Below are 6,265 nucleotides of genomic sequence, written 5' to 3' on the forward strand. Positions count from 1 at the left end.
GGGGCGCAACTGGCGGATCAGGCGTACCTGATAAAAAGCTCTCCTGGAGACGGTCGTCAGATGTTCTTCAAAAGACAACCATCCATCCAGGAGAACGCCTAAGTTGCGGACCCTCTCCATTGGGGCCAATGACTCACCTCCAACAGTCAGCAGCGGCTGCAGCTGACTGTACCGGGATGCCAGCATCCACAGCCACTCAGTCTTGGAGGGGTTGAGTTTAAGCCTGTTCCTCCCCATCCAGACCCGCACAGCCTCCAGACACCGGGACAACACTTCAACAGCTTCGTTGGGGTGGTTAGGGGTGGAAATGTACAGCTGAATATCATCAGTGTACAGCTGGTACCTCACCCCAAAACCACGGATGATCTCACCCAGCGGCTTCATATAGATGTTGAACAGGAGAGGCGAGAGAACCGACCCCTGTGGCACCCCACACATGAGGCGCCTTGCGGTCGATCTCTGTCCCCCTGCCAACACTGTCTGCGACCGGTCGGAGAGATAGGAGGAGAACCACCGAAAAACGGTGCCCCCCACTCATAAACTCCCCAACCGTCGCAGCAGGATACCATGGTCGATGGTATCAAAAGCCACTGAGAGATCTAAAAGGATCAGGGCAGAGGAATAACCCCTATCCCTGGCCCTCCAGAGATCATCAACCAACGCGACCAAAGCCGTTTCTGTGCTGTACCCAGGCCGGAAGCCAGACTTGAAAGAGTCTAGATGGTGCTCCTGTTATGATGGGCAAGAAAAATGGCTGCTTACAATTGATGAAAGATGAGAATCCAGAAATGCTTCTTGTGCACTGTGTTATTCATAGAGAGAACTTAGTATCCAAAAATATTTATCCTGTTCTTAATGAGGTACTAAAATCAGTTATAAAATGTATCAATGCTATTAAAGCTAATGCCAAATGTGAGTGTCTCTTCAAGCAATTTTGTGAAGATAAAAATGCAGACCATATGAGACTTGTACTTCACACTGAGGTAAGGTGGCTCTCAAAGGGAAATTGTTTGAAAAGATTCATGGAACTATTTGATGTTCTTAGTGACTTTTTTCATTTCTTCTGAAATGAAGAAGCTGCTAACAGTTGACGGTAAAGCGTTTGTGAGTTATTTAGCAGGTATCTTTGAAAAACTGAATATGTTGAATAAACAACTTCAAGGAACAAATAAAACTCTTGTTGATGCAAAGGTGAAGTTATTTGGCTTCATTTCATTTATAGAGTTATGTCAAAAATATATTTCTGACAAAAAAATTGACATGTTTCATTGGCTAAAAAATGTGAAGTGACTGATGCTGCTGTACGTATCATTGGAACATCTGAAAATATTGGCCTCTGATTTGAAAGAAAGATTTTCTGATTTAAAACAAATTGTTTTTCCAACATGGGTAGTGCAACCAGTGCTGGTGGCTCTATCTGATGTTTCAGTGCAGTACCAAGAAGAACTCTAGGAAATGCAAAATGATGAGTCACTTAAAACTTTATTCAATATAAAAGGAGCAATGGCATGGCTTTGTGATGAGACAGAAACTAAATATCCAAATTCAATCTACTTTGCAAGAAAACTGCTGTTACCGTTCCCATCTTCATATCTAGCTGAATGTGGCTTTAGTGCTGTAAATGATTTGCTACTGAAGAAAATAAATTGACAGGATATCACTGAATGAAGAGACTTGAGAATGAAGCTGACAAAATTGGAACCTAATATAAAATCTCTGCAGCAAACATCCAGCACAAGGATCTCACTAACTTAAGTAGACTAAAGTTGCAATTCTAAAACCTCAACCTACCTCTTATTAACTGGATAACAAACGAATGTACAACTGAACCCATCCATACTACTCTGTGCAATGCAGTTACAAATCTAGGTCTTGATCAACTAGTAACTAACAATACAAGACACAACAACTGCCTTGACCTCATCTTCTGCAACAACGCAAATTCAATTTATGGACTACAAGTAAAAGAATCCTTTTCCAACAGTGACCACAGCATGATAGACTTTTGTTTCAATATACGCCCTTACAATAATCTCCATAATAATAGTATTCCAAACCACAATTTCAAAAAAGCCAACTATGATCTTATAGAATAGAATAGAATAGAATAGAATAGAATTTTATTGGCCAAGTGTGATTGGACACACAAGGAATTTGTCTTGGTGCATATGCTTTCAGTGTACATAAAAGAAAAGATATGTTCATCAAGGTACAACATTTACAACACAATTGACGGTCAGTATATCAATATAAATCATAAGGATTACCAGCAACAAAGTTACAGTCAAACAGTCATAAGTGGAAAGAGATTGGTGATGGGAACTATGAGAAGATTAATAGTAGTGCAGATTTAGTAAATAGTTTGACAGTGTTGAGGGAATTAGTTATTGTTGTTGATATGTGTGTGTGTGTGTGTGTGTGTGTGTGTGTGTACCCTTTTTTACCCTTCTTATGATGTTAAATATTAGCTATTAGGTAATCAATTCCACTAATGTTAACTATCGCTATTCTTAATCAACCTTGACAACTTAATCAACATATATAATAACTATCAACAAAGACAGAAGCAAAGACAAAAGCAGAAGCAAAACCAATGGCTATCTAACTATCAAAGGAGATCTGAGTGTACATATAAATATCAATATTAATACGTATTAATATTAAGATAAGAGTAGATATAAATAATGAATATGGTAGTAAACTTTAGCTGTTATGACATAAATATTACTATCAATAATCTATGTAGATTAAACAGAATATACCAACTAGGGTTTTAAATTATATCAATATGCAGGCCTATATAGATATAAAAGTGGGTGTTGATAATCAATTAATCAGTATATATCTAAAGTTAATTCTAAATATAGTTATCAATTTGCACAGAAATGTAGTTACAATTATTAAAGTGTTAACAATTCAGAGTATCTATAGAATTGAATATAAAATAGATTATAAACAAATAAATATATCCAAATTTATAAGTGGTTAGATACAAATATATTATACTTTAACTCTCCCTAAAATAAGTCTTTTATCAATATTACTAACTCATAAGTACTTACAATTACCACTATTTTTTTGTATATAAAATATATAGGTATAATTGATCCTTTAGGTCTTCTAAATTAGCTTGGAAATAGTCAATAAGAGATAATAAATATGCCTTAAATGCAGAGTTCAAACGTTTGATTCTAAGAGTATTAATTGTTGTATCTTCTCCCAATTATAACTCTTTTTACTCCTCCTGAATCTTTACTGTCTCAATTATATTTATTATAAATTATTATTGTCTTTCTCCATCTTTATTCAGTCTTGGGGTTTTCTAGTTCTTCTGTTCAAAAGTTCTGTTAAAGTGGCAGGTTCTTTCTCAATTTTCTGGCTCAGGTGCTCCTCTCCTCAAGCCTCTCTTGCCTTCATGGCGTGCCTTCATCTGCTCTCACCACTTCTCTTCCTCTTCTTCCTTTTCCTGTCACTCTAGGATGGCAGCTCTCACTCCTTCTCCTTTCCTTCAGTTTCTCACCGGAATGTCTCCCCTTCTCACTGCTGTATCACTGTCACAAACACTTTTGTCTTTCCTTTTCTTCACCACTTTAGCAATTTAGATGTATTATGCTGAATCACTGCTCCTCCTGCTGAGTTGCCACCCACTCTCACAGCTGGAGTTTCCTTTTAACCAAGTAAACAGAGTCACTTTTCCAAGCGATTGTCAGCCTTGCAGTTTTCAGGATAATCAGCCATTCCAAATGTCATAGAAAGCAACCATGCTCAGGGACACAAAGGATCTCTCAAATATGTGTAGATTATTTTGAGTGTGTTAATATCAGACAATTGCCAATATGATGTATATGTAACACATGTGCTGCTCATAAGCCTGTGACATCATACATGATAGTCATTCATTATCTTCTGCAGTCAATACATTAAGTACACATAACCATTCCAGTAAATAAATTTCTGATACAAAAGATTTGTACAGATGATAGGAAGTCAGCTCATAATTCCTTGCACTTAAGGATTTCTTACATAAAAGGAACATGATATTTGATTCCTTTCACCCACTATGATTAACAATTATAAAGGAGGACAGACAATCATCAGGCAGGAATTCTGTCCACCAAAGTATGGAGAAAAAGGAATTACATTTATACTAATTCACACATCCATAGGGGCTGATAAACTCTATTCATGTCATATGTTTAGAATTGTAATCTATCTATCTATCTATCTGTAATGTATCTTTAAGAGTTTTGGAGGGAAATTAGAGCGGGAAATAGCACGTTGCTGATTGGCTGAAGCCTCCGACTGAACTGTATATAAAGAGGGGTTTTTCCGTTGTTGGTTGCTGGGTTCACTATAAACTAAAGAGCTGTTGTTATTCATCTGGTCTCCTGCCTCGTTATTGCCTGAATCTAACACTGGCGACGAAGGTGGGATCTCGAGGCAAAAGAGCGCCAGGAAAGAGCTGAGCTAACCAGGAATACACGAATCCAGCAAAATAAGGGCGGATAGCAGTGATGTCCAGCTACACACTGCCAGCGCCATTCGACCCAGCTAAAGAAAAATGGGGGTCATACATGGCTCGTTTCGAGTGCTTCCTCGAAGCGAACGAACTCCAGGGAGTCTCCGACAACAGGAAGAGAGCATACTTCCTAAGCCACTGCGGTTCGGAAGTTTTCAACACTGCAGAGTCGCTTTCGGAGCCAACAGTCGGTACCGTGGCAAACCCTGCAGACCGCCCTTCGGGCTCACTACGCACCGACGCCCTCAAAATTTGTTCAAAGGTTTGAATTACGGCAACGGATGCAACGAGAGGGCGAATCGATTCGTGTGTACATGGCAGCGCTGAGAAAAGCCGCTAACCATTGCGAATATCGAGACTTGGAAGACGCATTACTCGACCAACTCATTTGCGGGGTCAGAGACATCCGATTGCGACGGCGGCGGCTGTCCAGAAGCAACCTAACACTGGCAGTCACCTTGGACGAGGCCAGGGCTCATGAGATGTCCACCCAAGCGGCAGAAACCCTGCAAACACCGATCGCGCCAGGGACTGGGGTGAAAACAACCCCGGTCCACAATGAGGAAGTCCAGGCTGACGAGGAAGAGGAAGAAGTCTTCCACACCGGGAGGCCAGAGAAAGAAGACCGGGGCGACTGCGCGAGTTGCGGGGGACAACACCAACGACAATACTGCAAGTTTAAGGATGCGACTTGTCGGCGGTGCGAAAGGAAGGGGCACATAGCGCAGGCCTGTCGAGCGCCCCAACCTTCCCGCCAAAAATTCAAACCGACCAATCAGAGCGCGGGAACGGCGAAGCGGACCGTGATTGGTCGATTCAAAAAAGGCGCGAAGCTTAATCAGACTGCCATGAGAGTGGGTCAAGCAGCCACGCGCCTTGAAAAAAAGATTTTTACTAAAACACACATTGAAGGGGTGCCGTCCCGAATGGAAGTGGACACCGGTTCATCGATCACGATCATGTCCTGGGACACTCTCGTGAAAGACTTGCCCGCCATCGCGAAGCGCAAGCTGCAACCACAGAAACTAAGGGTACAAGATTACCAAGGAAATCGCATCCCTGTCCGAGGGGTAACGTCTGTCCAAGTCAAGTATGGACAGCACAAGAAGACCCTGCCCATCACCGTGGTCGACGGAACCTTGCCGAGCTTGTTGGGATTGGACTGGTTCCGGGCATTGGGCATGGGAGTGACCAGAGTCTTCCGAAACGACGTCAACCTAAAAGACGAACTAATGAAGGAGTTCGGTGACGTCTTCAAAGACTGTTTGGGCAAGTACGAGGGGACCCCGATCTCCTTTAACCTTGACCCACAGGTTGCCCCTATCCGGTTAAAGGCTAGGAGGGTTCCGTTTGCCCTAAAGCCCAAAATTGACCGGGAGCTGGACAAACTAGTAAGCCAGGGAATACTAGTGCCAGTTGACCATGCGAAGTGGGAGACACCCATAGTCACCCCAATCAAACCGGACGGGTCGGTCCGGATTTGTGCTGACTACAAGGCAACGCTTAATAAAGCGTTGCAGAAGAGTGCCTACCCCGTCCCAGTAGTACAACACTTACTGCACTCTTTGGGGCAAGGCCAGGTTTTCGCCAAGCTAGACTTGGCCCAAGCCTATCAGCAGTTACCCGTAGATAGCAGCACGGCCGAAGCACAAACAATCGTAACGCACAGGGGTGCTTTTAAATGCACCCGGTTACAGTTTGGGGTTAGTGTGGCTCCAGGGTTATTTCAGAACCTAATGGAGCGGC

The sequence above is a fragment of the Ahaetulla prasina genome, chromosome 5, assembly GCF_028640845.1.
Source record: "Ahaetulla prasina isolate Xishuangbanna chromosome 5, ASM2864084v1, whole genome shotgun sequence".
Classification (NCBI taxonomy): Eukaryota; Metazoa; Chordata; class Lepidosauria; order Squamata; family Colubridae; genus Ahaetulla; species Ahaetulla prasina.